The sequence below is a fragment of the Pteronotus mesoamericanus genome, unplaced genomic scaffold (assembly GCF_021234165.1).
Source record: "Pteronotus mesoamericanus isolate MK-2021 breed Mesoamerican mustached bat unplaced genomic scaffold, CSHL_Meso_final contig_169, whole genome shotgun sequence".
Taxonomy (NCBI): domain Eukaryota; kingdom Metazoa; phylum Chordata; class Mammalia; order Chiroptera; family Mormoopidae; genus Pteronotus; species Pteronotus mesoamericanus.
The window spans coordinates 14,904,621-14,924,018 of record NW_026555068.1 but is presented as its reverse complement, the minus strand read 5'-3'; the positions used below and the strand labels follow the sequence as shown (position 1 = coordinate 14,924,018).

The following is a 19,398-nucleotide window of genomic DNA, read 5'->3' as shown; positions in this document are numbered from 1 at the left end:
AGGACAGTGAAAGGCCAGACTGCCGTGTTTAATAATAACAGATTCCACAAAAGTTAACAAAGTAAATCCGGGCTTTGTTTTGGTTATTGTTTTCATACAATTTTGTTCACGGGAGCAAAATATGGCATCTATATGTATACACACATAAAATGTGTATGTGTGTATATATATACTCACATATATGAAAATATAGTTTTCTTTCCAGGAAGAAAACCAAATATTGTTGGAGTTATCACCAATAAAGAGTTGAAGGGAGTTAGCATTAGTGAAGAGTTAGAGGGAAGGAATGTTCGGTATGAATGAGGGAGCCTAGGATCTCAAATGCTTACACACACACACACACACACACACAAATATATATGCGTGTGTGTATTTATTTATATATCAATTACACAGAAACCTACAAGCCTGTGTGAGCACAAGAGCACAGTACGATCAGAGAGCACAGGAGCATGGGTGTAATCAACAGAGGCGGGCCTTTGGCACTACAAGAGCATGTTACCAGGAGCGTCTCTGTGAGACTTCTGAGTACTGCGGACCTGTTGCCTCTCCCAGCAACACAGGCCAGGCCAGGCCAGGCCACTGTGGTTAATAAACGGCATGTTGTAGATGCATCACAGCTCAGCAATTCTTGTAGCTGGAAGATTCCTACTGAGAGAGGCGGAGGCGCACTTCTGGGACCACCTTCTGTGCTGCCCCTCCTTACCTTACCATCCTGAGGCCTAGCGCCCTGAAACGAGGCAGCTGAACTTGGAGTGAACATGAGCATCAGCTCACACCGCCAAAACTCCCTGTCTACGATGCCTCTGAACCTGATTGCATTCCATAAAAACTCAGACCTCAGGTTAGAGGGCAGAGAGAGATTCTAGTAATTAATGAGAAGCTGTGGTAGCTCCTCATGACAAATAAATCAGAAATTGCTAAAGGATCAATATTTGCTTATGAAAGAAAACTTCTTTTTACAGCCATTCCAAAGAGCAAGCCCATGGCTTTCAGGGTTCAAGGGACAGGACATCAGGCAGGTCTGCCCACTCTCTTCCCCTTTCTGCCCTCACCCTCATCCAACAGGCTGCATCCCAGCAAAGTCCGCCTTTCTACAGACCTCTCCACTCCCTTAGTATGCAGGTCTTTTGTGACTGGGGTAGCATCTCATTTAAAATAAAAATTCACTGATATTGTTCTCTTTTTTAGAAGTTGTGTTACAAGGTCCTTCAGCCTCTGCAATGCAAACGGCAAAACTGAGCTTGTAACAACGTTTCAAAACAAATTCAAAATCTGTTAATAGCTTAGACCCAGGTGCTACTTTCATATTGATAATCACCACACAGTATAAAGACAATGCCCTGAAAAATGTGTTTCATATTCTTCTGGTATTCTAAGTGGATTAATGATTGTAATTCTACTACGGGAGTGACAGTTTCTATACTTAATGAGAAAAACGGAAAACTCGGGAGGCTTTCCCGTCCCTAGAAATTACCAGTGTTAAAGAGCCACTTTAATTAGAAAGGATTCACTTAGTGCATTATTGGAGAAAATTAAAATACTCTGAAAGGAGATGGTGTGAGTTGGTTAAATGCTAACAGGAGAAAAGTCATTTTAATGTCAACTCTATCACAAGTAAAACCCAGCAAATGATATCCCCAGGACACTAGAGTTAAGCAGTATTTAAGCATAATACCCACAGAACATCTCTGCTTCACAATTTGACATGTTGTGAACTATTTTTAAAAAGTTTATTTTCACACTGTCTAGAATTTTATTGCCTACACTTGCCATACGTCGGGAGTATTAACCATTGAGAGGTGATTCTAATGATGAACACTGTCAGACTATAAAGTGCCTTTGGCCTCATGATGTAAATATTGAAGAAGACACTAAAATGTGAGCATGGTACTGGAAGTATTGTAAACCCTCTTTTTTGCTCCTCCAATCTGAGGCAATGAGGTTTGGGCCTCTGCCATGCACCTGCCCACCGTGCGCAGCTCCTGGACGGACAAACAGGCAAAGCCCATCTCCAAGGGGATCAGCCCCGTGGTCACAAGGTCTAAAAGCCAGGCTACACTCTGAGCTCCCGCCGCACACAGTGGGTGGATGGTATCAGTGTGTGCCAACTCTTGTATTAGTCGGAGAAGTCTTATGCTAAATAAATGGGCACTGAACTCAAAATTTAGATCAACTTTAGACTTCCAGCGAAGATGGAGGCCTAGGTAAACATGGCTCGCCTGCCTCCCACAACCACAGCAAAACTTGCAACTAAACTACAAAACAATTATCACCCAGAACTGTCAGAATATTGAGCTGTATGGAAGTCCGACAACCAAAGAATTAAAGAAGTCACGTTCATTCACACAGGCAGGAGGGGCGGAGATGCGGAACGGGCAGGTCCCACACCCACACGTGGTGGATATAAATCGGGAGGGATGTCTTGGGAGCGAGGAATCCCAGCCTCGCACCAGACCACACAGCCCAGGGTTCCAGTGCCAGGAAGATAAGTTCCCACAACTTCTGTCTGTAAAAGCCAGTGGCGGTTGGGGTGGCAGAAGAAACTGCGGATTCTCACATATCTCCTCTTAAAGGGCCCATAATTGCCTTAGGATTCACTCAGACTCACTCCCTCTGGGCTCCAGCACTGAGGCAGCAGCTTGAAGGGCACCAGTGGCACCTGGGGGGAAACGGAAGGGTCTGGCGTCAGGGCGAGTACCAGCTCCCAGACAAAACTCCAAAGGTAAGACAGCGGCCATTGTTCATTTTTTGAGCCCTCCCCACAAAGAGACACAGAGCAGTGGCACCATATTGGAGACTCCATCAGCCTGGTTCAAATGGGTTGGCTTCTGGTGATTACATAAGGCTTCGCTGCATCCAAGTTACAGGTGTACTTTTTTACATTATGCCATGCTAGTAAGGCAGGGAATCAAAGCAGCTGTACCTAATACATAGGAAAAAACACAGGGAGGCTGCCAAAGTGAGGAGACAAAGAAATATGCCCTAAATGAGAGAACAGAATAAAACTCCAGAAAAAGAACTGAACAAAATGGAGGTAAGCAATCTATCAGATGCAGAGTTTAAAAATACTGGTTATGAGGATGCTCAAGGAATGCATTGGGTACTTCGACAGCATAAAAAAGACGCAGGCAGAAATGAAGGTTACACGAAATGAAATAAAGAAAAATTTAGAGGGAATCAACAGTGAAACAATGAAGCTGAGAATCAAATTGATGATTTGGAACATAAGGAAGAAAAAAACATTCAATCAGAACAGCAAGAAGAAAAAAGAATTAAAAAAATAAAATGAGGATAGGGTAAGGACCCCCTGAGACAACTTCATACGTACCAACATTCAAATCATAGTTGTCTTGGAAGGAGAAGAGAAAGGGCAAGAAATGAAAAACTTATTTGAAAATATATTTAAAGAAAACTTCCCTAATTTGGTGAAGGAAATAGTCATGCAAGTCCAGGAAGCACAAAGAGTCCAAAACAAGATGGATTCAAAGAAGACCACACGAAGACACATCATAATTAAAATGCCAAAGGTTAAAGATAAAGAAAGAATCTTAAAAGCAGCAAGAGAAAAGGAAATAGTTACCTACGAAGGAGTTCCCATTAAGACTGTCAGCTGATTTTTCAAAAGAAACACTGCAGGCTAGAAGGGACTGGCAAGAAGTATTTAGAGTGATGAAAAGCAAGGACCTACAACCTAGATTACTCTATCTAGCAAAGCTATCATTTAGAATGGAAGGGCAGATGAAGTGCTTCCCAGAAAAGGTAAAGCTAAAGGAGTTCATCATCAACAAGCCCTTATTATACAAAAGGTGAAAGGGACGTCTGTAAAAAAAAAAAAGAAGAGCAAAACTATGAACATTAAAAGAGCAATAAATTCACAACTACCAACAATTGCATCTAAAAACAAACTAAGCAAATAAGCAGAACAGAAACAGAATCATAGATACGGAGATCATTTGGAAGATTATCAGTTGGGAGGGGGATAATGGGGGAAAAGGGGCAGAGATCAAGAAGACAAATCGGTAGGTACAGAAGAGATGGGGGGATGCGAAGAACAGTGTAGCAAGTGGAGAAGCCAAAGACCTTATATGCATGACCCATGGACATGAACTAAAGGAGAGGGGATTGCTGGAGGGAATGGGAGGTGCTGGATGGAGGGAGGCCAAGGGAGAAAAATTGGGACAACTATAATAGCATAATCAATAAAACATATTAATAAATTTAGATCAACTTGAATAAAAGCTTATGTCATACATAAGCTTTTACCATTAGAAATAGCAGAGGCTGATCCTTTTCAGTACTGAGGCATTATTTATTTTAATCACTTTTATGGAAATCTTTCTAACCTGTATCACATACTTTTTACGTCGTTCTAAATTGCCTATAATGAACACATTTTCATTGATAACATAGGGGCTAATTAGGACACAGTATTACAGAGCCACGATGCTCCCTAGGACTAGCAGAGTGTCTGCACCCCCTCTCCCTGGCACTAAGTTTGGAGTGCCCTGCCCTGCAGTTGGCAACCACTTCCCACTCTGTCTCCAGAAAGCTCTTCTACTTTCAAACGTGCTGCTTTTGGTTGGCTTTGGGCTAAAAAAAAATTCAGACAACCAAATCTTTTGGAATCCCACCTAAAATAGGAGGAAAAGAACTTCCAGGTCATCAGAGGGGTCAGCTTTGGAGAAACCGGGGTGGTGACACCTAGACTGGCCACTCTTAGGCCTTCTGGGCTCTGGTCGTGATCTGGATGCTGGAAAAGGCTTGCTGCACCTGTCACTCCTGCTCAGTCCTTGGGCACTGGCCCTCTGTCTGCTTTCCTTTTGAACCAGAGCTCCCACCACCGCCTCCTTGCCGTGCGTTCACTTCAGTGCTACTTCTGTGCCATTTATCCTGAGCTCCTGAGAGCTCGGATCTTGTGGTCCCCTCCACTGTCTGTTGCAACGCACACCTGATTAATCACTATAAAAATCACTTCAGGGGGAGGGTTGGAATGTGTACATCATGCACAGAGCTTTCAATTCGAAGTGACACAATTATGAAAGCTGCACAGAAGTCGGAAACACGGCAGCTGAAAGAATGGTCTAATTTGCAGGCAGCTGGCATTTTATCAGAATATGCTTGACATTTCAAGCTTTCTTGTGGCAGTAAACTGCACTTCTCCCCGCAGCAGGGATTATTAAGTCTGTGCCCAGAATAAACCAGACTGTTTTGAAAAGTTTAATTATTTCAGTTTTCATACTCCCTTTTATGATTGTGCTTGTTCTTCCAGAGCTAAGCTTATAAGGAGACATGGTCTATTATTTCTAATTTAAAATTATAAATACCATTTTTTAACATTCACAGGGTGTCATCATAATCTAGTAAAAAATAATTTAAGAATTCAGAAATAAATAAGACAAAAGATTTAACTGGAAGCTCCTATGCAGGATGGAAATACTTCTTGATGATGGCTTGTTAAGATTAAGATTGTTGCCCTGGCTGGTGTGACTCTGTGGACTGAGTGCTGGCCTGTGAATCAAAGGGTCACTGGTTCAATTCATAGTCAGGGCACAAACCTGGGTTGCGGGTCAGGTCCCCAGTTAGGGGCATGTGAAAGACAACCACACAGTGATGTTTCTCTCCCTCTCTTTCTCCCTCCTTTGCCCTCTTATTTAAAAATAAATAAATAAAATCTTTTTTTAAAAAAAAGGTTAAAATTGTTAAGAATACAATACTTAATGGAATCTAGGGTGCCAACTTCATGAGCTGAAGGTCTATGTCTCCCTCAAAATCCCTGTGTTGAAGCTCTAATCTCTAGTGTGACTGTGTTTGGAGATAGGACCTATGTGAAGGTAAAATTAAGTGAGGTCATAAGGGTGGGGCCCTGATCCAAGAAGTTCAGTGTCCTTTTAAGAAGAGACCCCAGGGACCTCTCTCCATGTGCCCGCAGAGGGAAGGTCATGCAAGGACACAGAGAGAAGGTGGCCTCTAGGAAGAGGGCTCCTACCGGAAACCAGCCTGGCTGGCACCTCACCTGGGACTCACAGCCTCCAGAACTGCAGGGACACAAATTTCCAGTGTTTCAGCCACCCAGCCTGAGGCCTTCGGTTGTGGCAGGCCATGTGAACTAAGACTCCATCGGTCTTGTAGTAAGCACAGCTATTTACCAAGAAAGTTAGTGATCTGCCATTGACTATGTGGCGGACCCCAATTCCAATGATGAAATGTTAAAAAAATGAAGACAATAGTTTTGAGAAATAATGCCTAAATAACAAAGTAATTACTATGACAATAATGATGAGTTTTTTAAAGCAGCTTTTATCTTAGCAAGGTCAAATAGGCTGCTTCAATCATCTTGGCTGGATGGCCTCCTAAATTGTTAGAAAATGAGTAGTTGCACAGCATCACACATGAAAAAATAGTCAAAAATGGGCAAATGGATAGAAAACTAAAGCTTAACCTTTTACTGTTTACACTGTGCATTTAACTCCATTTCCCAAGGAAGCCTGAGCTATTTACATACATATTGACAAACCATGCCTTAACAGGCTACCTCTCCTCCTATTTTGCTCAGAAATAGGAATTTCTTCAGTTTCCCTCCTTCTACCCTTAAGCTGATACATCCTTTTTGTTTCAGAATCATCAGAGTCCCTTCAAAGCCTAGCATCTCTCCTCTGTGGAGCTCTTTCCTGGAGCATTAACCTGTCCATCCTGTCCTCTCTCATCTCATCCTTAGTCTCTCTCCGCATGGTGTCCGCCCCTCAGCAGAGATGCAGTTCCCTTTCCTTAAACAGAACCAGAAAACCACTCACAGATACAAGCCACCCCGAGACCCTGCTTCTGCCCTCACGCCTTAGACTTTTTTTTCTTTCTTTTTCAAGAGGGGTCCGTAAGACTTGCTTACCTCCTCCTCCTCCTCCTCCTCTCCTCTCTGTATAAGTGCTATACAACCCCACTCTATGTCATGAGTCTCTCAGGGTTTCCTGCCACATGCTTCCAGCACCAAGTTTTACAGCAGTGACACCCTTGAGAAAAACTGTGATTGAATTCCACAGGATAGTCATTTTGCTGGCACCTCTGGGACTGACCATAAGCACATAGACAAGAATCTACCTTTTCTGAAGCCACTGGTCACCCAGCAAGCAAGAAGCCTCAAATAGCTCACGTGCCTCTCAAGTGAAGGGCCAATGACGGGAGGAAGGCATGAAAGGTGGTTCAGGGTCCAAGGCCAACAGGAAAGGGCATAATGCTGAGAGGTGGGACCAAGGCAAAGAGCAGCTGTGTGTGGAATGACGTTTAAGCTCTATGTCATAATGGTGAAAACCAATGCCATTGGTTTCATTTATAAATACTTGAGGCCCAACAAGTAAAGGAAAGAAAACTGTACTATTAGCTTCTTAAGGTCTAAGGACTAGACTCCATGCATACTAATTCTGCAAGTCCAAAGGTCCACCGTGTCACAACACAGCTGAAATGAACAGATCCAGTAACACAGGAGTCAGTCACAGCTTCACCTAAAGTCGTTGTTGCACAAAGTAATAAAAGAAAATATAAATACTTTAGTGATTATTTACCTGTAATAAAAAATTTCCATATGAAAATACGTAATTTTTATCCATTTCAAAAATTACTCAATTGGCCTTCAATTTTGTTTGAATGATTACACAGCATACTGGGAATAACTCAGAACACCAAACTAAGTGGTTAGAAGGTTTTATAACCTCAAATTGAGTCCACAGGGCATACCTTGCCTCCAGCACGGACAGCCGGAGTGTTAAGTTGACCTGCTTTTAGCTGCCCAAGTGGTAACATTTCCAGTAGCTCCTGCTTTTTAAAGGCTCACTATCATTCTAAAGTGGTTTCCTGTACATAAAACCATCAGTCTTATGCCGGAATATATCATCTCAATGGGAATAAAAAGCTTCCATGTGCACATACTGCCAATACATTTCCAAGACCCAAATTTTAACAAGTAGAATAGACAAATGATCGGACAAAAGATCATAAATTACTTTGGTTAAATATCTTTAAAAACACCGGAGTCAACATCCTGCTTGCAGGTTTCTATACACGCTACATACGTATGAGTGCGCATGTGTTTTGCAGAGCTTTTTTACGGTGATGGCCTAGGGTGTAGCCCACTCGTCCATGGTCATGAACTACAACAGTCAATGCCAGCAAAACAAGAAGATTGAGGTCGTCATTTCTGCCAACTCAATGCAAAGTTTCCACAGCTTCCCGCATGGAGAATCCGGTCAACGTCTACAGTAGGAAGAATTAATGGCAGAAGGTCGGAGGCCTTGATGACAGCCTTGCAGCTTCAGGACTGGCATTTTGTCCGGTTTCAGGCCTCTCTGTCAGTGGGTTCTGTGGCCTGCATCCTTAACCGGCGTGAAACTGGGTGGCAAGGAGGTGGTTTGCTCAGAAGTCTGATTGAGTACATCTTCCTCATCTGCTAAGAGCTTGCGAAAATTTCCGCATGTAAGGGGCAGAGTAGTGGGTTGTATGTTTCAGTGGATTAGAATGACAGTGTTGCTCTCAATAATTAATTTCCTTGACTTGGTACTCTGTTCCCTGCCACTTGACATGCTGTTTCCTAGGCCTCCTAGCATGTTCTACATCTTCTCCTCTAGCACCAAATAAAGTGCCTGTTGATTTAAATATATATATTTTGAGCAATTTTTAATTAACATCTTGCATTACTGTGGAATGTTGGTTACAATTGATGAACCGATACTGATACATTAATACATTAATAGTAACAAATGCCTTTGGTTTATATGAGGGTTCACTCTTTGTATTGTGAAGCTCTATACATTTTGCCAGATGCATAATGTCACGAACCTACAATTTCAGTATCACAAAATTTTCACTGCCCTCAAAATCCCCTGTGCTCTACTTACTCATCCTACTGCACGCCCCCTAAAAAAAACCCTGGTAACCACTGATTTTTTTTTTTTTTTACTGTCTCGACGGTTTTACATTTTACCGAATGTCATATCATTGGAATCATATTGTTTAAACTTTTCACACTGGTTTCTTTCACTTTACAATATTCATTAAGGTTCCTCCACATCTCTTTGTGGCTTGATAGATGTTTTCATCACTCTGTAATTGTATGGAAATACCTACTATCCATTCACCTACTGAGGAACATGGGAGGCATTTCCAATTTGGGGTAAGTATGAATAAGGCTGCTAAAACAGCCACGTGCGAGTGTTCATGTGGACCTCCCTGTTGGACTTCGAGTCCTCGCCAATATAGGTGCAGTCTGGTGAGAGCTGGCTTGTGAACATTGTTCAGTCTGGGCAGCCAGAAGATATTCACTTTGGGTCCCTTTTTCCTCAAAGCCCCTTCATATGTATTTGGCCCGCAGCGATCACTTCTGATCGGCAGATAAAGATGTATTTTCTGAAGCTTGGTTACTACTCATGACCAAAAGTTTATCAATTTCCTTCAAGGCTGCTGTTAGAAACAAATGAGTTTCCTCTGTTGACTCCACCAAGGGCTGGCTTCTGCCTTAGAGACTAACAGAGAGAGAGAGACAGCAATGCCCATTTGGTAAATGTGGCAACTCCTTATTTTTTTCAGACATATCAACATTACTTTCCAGGACTAAAAATCCCCAGTGGAAATAGAATTACTTAAAATTTCAGACAAAGGGCTGTATTTTGATGCTCCTATTTCCATAAAGCAATTATCTAAATTGGACTCAGATGCATTAATGTTCTTGACATTGACAATCTAACATCTACTGCCACAACCAAAGGGAGAATTTTTCTTTGTCTCAGGAAGGTCCACATTCCACTGTAGCCTGTCTCCTTTCATCCCAGCTTCCAAATCAGCAGGCGGTTGCTGTTTCTGTTGCCTGTTTCCAGGAAGTTCATGGTCCCTGTGATACAAGGATGTCTGTGGTCACATGGAGCATTCTGTTGTTCCACCTCATGCTGTTGATTTCCTAGTTTTCTGTGTGGCTTCAGCCACTCACTTGATGCCGACTCTGATTCTAAATGCCAGCGCCTTTCACTCAGAAGCACTTGGGGTTAATGCATAAGGGTACTTGTGAGAGAAAAACTAGCTTTCTTTCTTGTGTGGGGATGGAATTTGAGACCTTGGGTGATTTTTTTTTCCCCCAGCAGGCAGTTGAGAGTATCTGCAACAGCTGTTTTTTTCTGATGAATTGTGCAGAGCCATAGCTGGCTCCTGTCTGACAGCATATTCTGTAGAGAGAAAGAATGCTTTTCCCCCTCTATTTTTAATTTCTTCATTTAAAAATCAGAATCACAGAGAGATTTATACACCCATGTTCATAGCAGCACTATTCACAATTGTTAAATGGAAGCCACTCAAGTGTCCATCTACAAATGAATGAATAAACAAAATATGGTATAGGCATGCAGTGAAATAACATGCAGTCGCAAAAAGAAAAGGAATTCTGATACATGCTACAATGTGGACAGACCTGGAGGCCATGACACTAAGTGAAATAAGCCAGGCACAAAAGGACAAATGCTGAAGACTCCATTCATACAAGGTAGCTGGACTAGTCAAATTCAGAGAGACAAGAAGTAGAATGGAGGTTGCCAGGAGCTGGGAGGAGAGGTGGAAGGGGAGTTGTTATTTAATGGGAACAACTTCAGTTTTGCAAGATGATGAAACTTCTGGAGATGAATGATTGTGATGTGTGTACAGCAATGTGAATGCACTCAATGCCACAGCACTGTACACTTAAAAATGGTGAACATAGTACGTTTTTATGTCAATGTATGTGTTACCACAATTCAAAAAGTCAACATTGCCATTAGTGCAATAAAGCTACACACCAGGCACCCTGACCCTAGGCGAGCGTGTGTTTGGTTTGCGGGGGTTAGCCCTCCTTCATTCTTCTTTCCCCAGCACAATCGATAACATTGCCCCTTTCACTCTCAAAAGGGTCACAGATTAAACAGTAAGTCACACGGCCATCCCAGATGTGTTTCATAACTGCATAAATCAGTGCATTGCCATCGGCATTTGCAAATGTCTTATTATTCATAGGGTTCCTGCATTTTCTCAAATTATTCTAATTATAAACTCGACATCCTGCAGAATGTTATGGGCTCTGGTGTTTTTTAGCTACCATTATTATTTTTTAGTTTATTTGCTCATACTTCTGCAGGTCAGAAGTTTGGCCTGACATGCTGGGCTTCCTGCTCAGGGCACAGCAGGCCTGAAACCGAGATTCTCGTCCGGGCTGAGCTGTCGTCTAGACGCTCTCAGGGAACAGCTGCTTCCAAGCCCATCCTTGGAACTGAGTTGAACTTCCTGTGGTCACCAGAATGAAGTCCCTGAATAGGACTGAAGTCTCCCCTTGCTGCTGGCACCCTACACATTTTTTAAAGATTACTGATTACTTTCTGAACATTGACTAATGTACCAAAAGCAGTCCTCTTTTCTTACAAAGTCATTATTTCTTTAAACGCTAAGACCCTCTAACTTTTGACAAGCTCAGGAGTAACTTTTTCTCTGGGTAAAAGGGAACAGATAAAAGACATAGTCCTTCCTAGACAGCCTGTTTTTCCCTCTCTTGGCTGCCTTTTTGTTGTTGTTGAAAATATCAGCAGATATTCTTTGACATCGGGAATATGCTTATGTGTCCATTAATCCCAGCTTTGACCTCACCGTGACAGAACACACCACTTTCTCTTTGAAAAGGCCGCTGTTCTCCACACTTGCGCTGAAAGTCCAATAGCACCATGCCCCTTACTGCTACCTCCCCCAGCCTGCCAGTCCCCGGAGGGCAGAGCCGGACGACTTGCACCAACTCCAGTAAAAAACAGACTCTACTCCTTGAGTCAGTGAACAAACAAATCACTCAATGATGTTCAAATACTAGTCTTGCTTGGTTCTCCTCAATTTTTTCTTTAAAAAATATACAAAAAATCCCACAGTCTCTCTACCCACTCAAATTTGGCACGTCACTGATTTAACCAGAGAGTGACTGCAGATTTTCCATCCATAAAAGGAGTTGTGTCCTATAACTTAATCTTCAACTAAACTCCATATAGCTAAAGACAAGAATTCAATACCCGTATAATTCAGAGGGAGGAACATCCAGCTTTTTCTCCTGAATGCTTGCTTACATATGAATGAAAGAGAAAAACTGGGTGGGAGGTGAGGGGAAAATGCTGAAATTAGAGAGTTAATTAATACGTTACCATAACATAAGAAGATTAACATTACTTATTTTCCTTAACAATTAATCAAATAAAAATACAATGTTAGATTCAAACAGGACCCTCCTGAGAACACACCATAAATGGGTTTAGGAACAACATCCTGATAGGGACTTGAGATAGAAAACAGTGGTTTTGTCTTGAAGCTGTTGTTATTTTGATGTGTTTATTTTTGACAGCTTGGGGTAGAGTGGCTAAACTCTTGGTGTCACTAATGGATTCAAATGAACATATTCATATTATAGTGGTTTCTCCCAGACAATACCTGTAATTCTGCATTTAAATGTTTTCATCATCTACCAGAGAAGATATTTGAATGGAGTCTTCCCTTTTGAAATGTAAAAATCAATTTAAAAACACATATATAACAGACTGACAAATTCACTAAGTAACTTAATTTGTTTCATCTACTCTTCTCTCGTTTTGTAGCTCCAAGTATCAGATGCAAATATAAAATGAATTCATTCAATAATCGAGATTACTTCCTAGACATGTTAATGTAATTTCTGAATGCAAATAAATGATAATTGATTACTTAGCAATAGTACAGATCCAATCAATCTATTTTAATAGTTTGAAAAAAAGGATTGCGACAAGCACCAGGGCATGAAATAAGTGATTAGTGAATTTAAGCATAAGCTTATTTTAATCTCCAATTAGCAGGTCATTTCTGTCTTTGTAACCCTTTTAAAGAGCACCATTAAAGTTACAGAGCAAAAAGCACTTGGTAAAACACAGATACTTCATCTAATAAAAGATCAAACCTGCCAGGGGTTATTATTGCTCTGGGCACTATGTTCTTTGCATGGCTATTCATTTAATGGGTAAGCTATTGGGACTTTGGTGGGGAGAACGCTTGTAAAAATAATTTTCCTGATATTTTACTTTGATTACTAAACCAACAGAATATTATTTCACATTTAAATAGAACCACATACAGAGAGAAGCAGTTGCTAATTTGTAGTTATTTATTTGCATGATGTTTTCCAGCAATTTCAACTGTAATGACTACACCATCCATCTGTTTGATATGGAAATTGGTTAGCAACTAGATTCCTTTTTTCATTCTTACAATATGCCGTCTACCTGCTTTGAATGAAACATTCTAGCTAAATCTCTAAGTGTTAGACATGACTATCATTCAGCATTCATCCCAGTTTCCTTCGACTGTGTATTTCTCTATCTCTGAGGCAAGAAGGTTATAAACTACACTTCCCAGACTCCCTTGCAGCTAGGGTTCTAGGCACAGATTAGGTCCCACCAGTGAAATAAGCTAGATGAAAAGCAAGGTGGCAGGTATCTAAGGAAGAGGTTTGCTGGTTTGTTTTTGTTATTGGTAGCAGTGTACAGTCACTGGCTTCCCGAGTGGAGCAGCACTTTGCACAGTTTCTCTAATCACTGGAACCCAGCTCAAACACTGCTCTTGATGTCAGCTGCTCTGGTGGTGGCTATGATTCCCAGCCTCCAGAAGGTGGCAATGATGGCAGCTTCCCTGGGGGCCAGTTCAGCAGTCCTGTCTGGGAGTCATCCTTTGAGCTCAGCCTGGATGTTCTCCTCTCTTTTAAGTTGCAACCTTCCCTTCCAACCTTCTTGTGGATACCTGATTCCCATATTAAACCACTTTCTGTATAAACTAGCTAGAACAGTTTCTGTTATCAGCAACCTGACTGACACAAGAAAGAAAGGGGAGGGAAGAGAGCATTCAATGCACAAGACAGCAGGCAATGCTTGGGGAGAACCGCGGAAGGGACAAGGTTGTGCCTATCTGTCACACATGATTACACCTTAAGGAACAGAAAGAAGGTCACATGCTGAACTATCCAAAACTATGCAAATCAAGGCCAACAGTCTTTCGGGCCTGGGGTTGAGGCCAAAGCATAATTATAAACGCTGAGAAGTAATCATCAGGACATCTGGAGAGAGAGAAAAAAACCACTGAAGAAAGAAATGCAAAGAAGGGAGAGAAGGAAGAAAAAGAAGGGAAGTGAGAAGGGAACACAGAATAATCAAATGAATAAAACCATGCACAAAGTGAACAGGTTCAGAAAACAACTCCTCACATGACCTTGCCCGGATGTTCCCCGATGGCAACCCACCAGGGGTGAGCGGTGCTTCCTGATGCCGCCCTGCAGGCCCTGGGTCGCAGCGTCCCAGAGCCGGGCTCAGGGGCTCTCAACGGCAGACTCCGGAAGTGAATCAGACCCTGCGGCTCCTGACTAGACACACAGAGTCAAATGGATAAATGTGTGTACTTCGTGTATTTCCAGCTACCCTACAGAGATAGCTATTCATACACAGTTTTAAAGTCAGACAACTAATAAAGCAAAGAGCTGACAGTCAATTATGGTAACTACTGGTTTAGGTTCTGGTCAGCTAAAAAAAAATGACTGTAAGTATCTTTTTTTACAGTCAATAGAATAGTCTGAAAAAAAGCCTAAGGTAAGATGTTTACACAAAGGAATTAAGAGTTCTACTGAGACTGTAATTCTAAACATAAAAAAGAAAAAGAAAATATGTGTGTCACAGCCCAGGCCTACTGCTCCTGCCTCACTGTCTCCTTCTTCAATGACACGGTTCTCTCCATAGTCCTCCCCACCAGCGGGACGCGACCCCCATCCCCCACCCCAACACACATACACACAGTCGGTCTCCCCAGGCACTGTTTACTGGGCCTTAAATGCTCTTCCTTCCCAGGACCTTCCTTCCCAACCCAATGTCACTTCCTGAAGCAAGCATTCCTGACCTCGCTCCCTCCTGCCTAGTGCATAGCACAGCAATAGTTGCAGCTTTACCTGTATGTATCGCCAGCAGACCTGCAGTCCATGAGGGGCAGGTCTGTCTGTCTTGCTAGTGCACCCTGAATGCTCAGCGCGGGCCGTAGGTGCCTCGGGAATGCTGAGCCGAACTGAAAACCTGAACGAAGGTGGCTGCTGCTTCATCCCCCAAGTGCCAACACTCCGTTTCTAGAAAATGACAGATGCTCTCTAGCTTTTCTCACTGTCCACGGGGAAAGCGAGAGATTATTAGCATGTTATGAAGGCCATCCTTTGCAGGGCATTAACAGAAATTAAATGTTTAAACACAATTTTAGAATTTCAGTGGGTCATCACCTCCCTCTCCCTAGTATCACCTCCTTATCTCCAAAACCGCCACAGCTAGCTTCTGTCGCCCTGGTAGGCAAAGGCCTGTCTGAGGTGGAGGAGATGCGAGTTTGACAGCGGGCGCCTCCATCTCCCAAAGGACGCTGACGGCCAAGCGTCCAGTGTCACCGTGCTGTGTACTGGAGGAGCAGAGCTGTGCCAAGACAGGGCCATGGCTTGTTCACCCTCAATTACGCAGTAGCCCTTCCGCAGCCCCCAGGAAATGACACTGAAGGCCACAGGCTTCTCCTTCTTACAAGGCGGCTCGCAATGGGCCCACAGACAGCCTACTCAGCATTTCACTCCAACTCTTCCATCGGCTCATCACAACCATGCGTCTTAGGAAGCATCCTTTTCCCCACTGCACAGAGGAGGAGATGGCTCAGAGCTGCGCTTCCCTCCAGGTCACTGAGTGCAAACTCTAAATTCCTTCTCTTTAGTGGTTAGGCCTTTCTCTTAGGAGGGAGGTAAGCACCCAAAGCGAATGCAGTCAACTCCTTTTGGAGACCTCTTAGCCTGAGGTCTGTGCTATATACGCCTGAATGACATTGAGAGAAGAGAAAACCGCAGAAGCGGAAGGATGCCCAACTGGTCATTTAGCGCCTCTATAGTTTCAGCCCTGCCAGGGACTGAACTATGCTAGCATCAGGCTTGCTTTTTAGTTCCTTCAGTCTGTCCGTAAACAAATGCCCTGTGTCTTAATACTTTCATGCACTGCTCTCTGAACACTTCTGAATTCATCTACGAGTGAAAACACAAGATGGCATAGACAAGTTCTGACAGCCTCATCTCAACGAGCAACACCAAGGGCTAAATTACAGTGAGAGCTTCACTCAATTCGTATTTAAAACACAGATCAGAACATCAACATGCAGGAAACACAAGGACTTAGTTGCAGTTTTTTCTCTTCAAAGCAGCGATAGAGCCCTTGACGGAATGTTTCCGATTTTGGAAACCAGCTTTCTAAAGGTGCATGTGAATTCTTTACGAGTGAAATGCATGTAAGTATTCACATATTCACTTATCAGAAATACTCTAAAATTTAATACCTTCTTTACAGCCCTCTTAACCACTATAAAATACGGCTGTAGAAGTACACATAACCCGGTGTCAGGTTGATTGGGATAGACCCTCCGCCTCTTCATTTCAAGGCAGAGTCAACCACGCAGGCAACATTTTCAGTTTTACATCCCTCCAACAAGTAAAACTGCATTAAAACCCTTGAACTACCTTGGCGCTTTCGCTAAATTAACACACACACACACACACAGGCACGCACAAATTATTTCCAAAGAACGCCATGATAGAAATTGACTCTTTCCAGAAACAGGGTTTCTTTTGAATCAAGAGAATGGGTTTATCAAGGGCGCCTTCCTCAAGTTTGGTCAAATGCATTCATAAAGCAGCAGCTCTCTGGAGCACTCTCCTCAGTGGGGAGACCCTTCCCAGCCCGCCAACTCTTGTAGAAGGCAAGGCGGGGCAGCGCCTCCTCTGCATGGTGCTCCCTCTGCACCGTGCTCCCTCTGAGCCACTCTAAAGCCTCCCCTGCCAACAGGACAGTCCGGTCCACTGTTAGGCATCAACAACAGAAAAACCTACAGTTCTCAGTTCTCATTTCCCTAAACTTCAAAACAAGTTATGCATTTATTAGCCAGTAACGTCATCCAAGGATTCCACAGGTTCACGAGTCACATGAATAAACAGTACTTTTAACAGCTGAAAGACGAGGTTAAATGCCAATCATTACCTGTGACATTGCGAATAACCTTAACCTCAAAAGGACATAAATACATTCTGGCTCTTGTGGATGTTTATAGCCTTACCCTCTTTCTATACAAAGCATTGTATACTTATAACATTTATCCCAAAGAGCCGAGGTAATACTAAAAAACGTACATAGAGCAAACATACAAATCCTACCATCCCACTTTGATATACCTTCTTAAACTGCATTTTTGTCATCCGCTTTGAATATTCTGACAAACTTTCTGATTTAAAGTTATCTTAGTTCCCCGCCTGCTGCTAGTTAAAAATCAATTCCCAAGTGGTAGCTTCTACAGGGAAAGATATACATGCACTCCACGAAAACACAAATTCATTTTCACCTTTAAGACACTAAGCGTGTCCCCTGCAGCTAGGAGCTCTGATTTATGCTGTGTATAACTGAAGCACATTCCGCAGTCCTATCTGCATGGCAGGCTCGCCTGTTTTGCTCACGTCCAAGTGTCCAAGGTAAACAGGTCACCCTCTGCGACTGGAATGAGAAAAGCACAGGAACTCACCCAGGCGGGCAGACTTCAATCGCGGGCGCGCGCGCGCGCGCTCGGGGCGACCTGTCGCGCCCCCTCCTCCCTGTCCCCGGAGGGAGGGGAGGCGCAGTGCTGGCTGAACTAGGCTGGACAGGCTTCCCGCCGTTCCCCCCTGCAGACCATTGTTAGAGTCACGATCGCGGAGCTTTCTGCTCGGTTTGGGGGCGGGAAGCTCCACCCAACTGAATAGTTGCAATGCTTTCCCGGAGCCGGGCGAAAAAGCTGCTTTTGCATCACAGCCGGAGGCTGTACCAGGTGTAACTTCCACCCCTTGACCTATTTGAGAGTGTGAGAATGAAAGCAATCGGAAAAAACAGACGGAGGGCGCCCGAGGTATCTGGACACCCGGGGCGCTGGTGCCCGAGTGGGAGCGCGCTTGCGCCCAGGCGCGCGTGGGGGTTCCAAAGAGAAGTTACAGCCAGGCCCCTGGAGGGAGGCCTCCCGGGCCGCGGATCAGTGCGGGGAGCTGGGGGTGGGGGGAGGGGTCGGTGGATCTTGGCCCCTCCGCAAGCTCCTCCTTCCGCCGCGGCCAGATCCTTGCTGCGCCCCGCCCTCCTCCGGGCGCGCCCAGCGCGGGAAGCGAGGCTCCTGGGACTCGGGGGCCTTCGGGGGACAGCGGCGACAGCAGCTAAGCGACCGCCGCAGCCCCGGGAGCGCCTTTCTCCGCCCCCATCTCCATCCCAGCCTCCCCGACCCATCCTCACCTCTCCGGAGATGGCGCTAGCGCTCGGGTAGTCCGGGTAGACCGAGGCCCGCGGACAGCCTCGGAGGGGCAGCGGGCGTGGAGCGGAGCCCGAGGATTGTCGTCTCCCTGCTTAGTCAGTTGGAACGCCCCGCCCAAACGTGCCCGGGAAGTGAGGCTCTGCCGCGGGATGGGGGTGACCTTCCTGCCTCCTCCTCTTGTTCTTCTCTGTCCCTTTCTGGCGTGGCCCGTCCTACGTGGGAGAGGACGCAGAGACGAACACACCTGGCCCCTCTGGAGCGCAGCAACGCAGTACCTGGGGTGACAACAACGTGACGCTTTAGTGCGTCTTTTCTCATTTGATCCTTGCAACCACCTACTTCAAGGGAAATATCCCCAACTGGGTATATTGGCCAACTGAACATCAAAGGGGTTAAGTCCAAGGTGCCACCGCTTAGACTCTCCATGCCTTTTCACTAAAACAGGATGTTTAATATGTTAAGAGTTTTGCAAAGCTAGTCCCATCAAAGTAACACCTAACCGAAGGAGGGGTGGAATTTAGAAGTTTCTACTTAAAAGTGGGCACAGACACACACCCGCACTACTTCTGTAAGAGCGGGGTTAACTACTTTCTGCCAGGTCCTTAGCATGATAATCTTCAACCTCTATTATTAAACAACCCGGTAATCATCACCCGCCTGTGCACTTTAAAGATTCTAGTGCCCAATATTGAAAAATCAGCACGGTTAGAAACTGTTGTGTTGCCTTTTGTGTGTGAGGTTGATGCTCCTGACTCCATGCGGATGGGGGGAACTTCATGTTGGGTTGCTTTTCCAGGAGTGTGCACGCGCGCATGTGTGTGTGTGGCCAACTATAACTATTCACATAGACTGGTGAACTAAGAATAGGTGGAGGTCAGTGTACATAGTTTGTGATTCTGGAATAGTTTTCTAGTGCCACAGTATATTGCAGGGGAGGGAATCTTTGGGCATCTTTTTAAAAAATATTTTTTAAAAAGATTTTATTTATTTATTTGGGAAGGGAAGGAGAAAGAGAGGGAGAGAAGCATC

General features: G+C 44.0%; 1 protein-coding gene across 2 annotated transcripts in view; it reads right to left on the bottom strand.

Moving 5' to 3' along the window:
- The window catches only part of TRMT9B (tRNA methyltransferase 9B (putative)), a 44,580-nt gene extending 26,203 nt beyond the window's left edge, over positions 1 to 18,377 (bottom strand). For both annotated transcript variants that reach the window (XM_054566091.1, XM_054566092.1), the window contains exons 1-2: positions 18,351 to 18,377; positions 17,443 to 17,591 (exon numbers count right to left, since the gene is read on the bottom strand). The gene's annotated coding sequence lies outside the window, so the exon portion shown is untranslated. The remainder of the gene's footprint in view (positions 1 to 17,442; positions 17,592 to 18,350) is intronic.
- Positions 18,378 to 19,398: the final 1,021 nt, after the last annotated feature.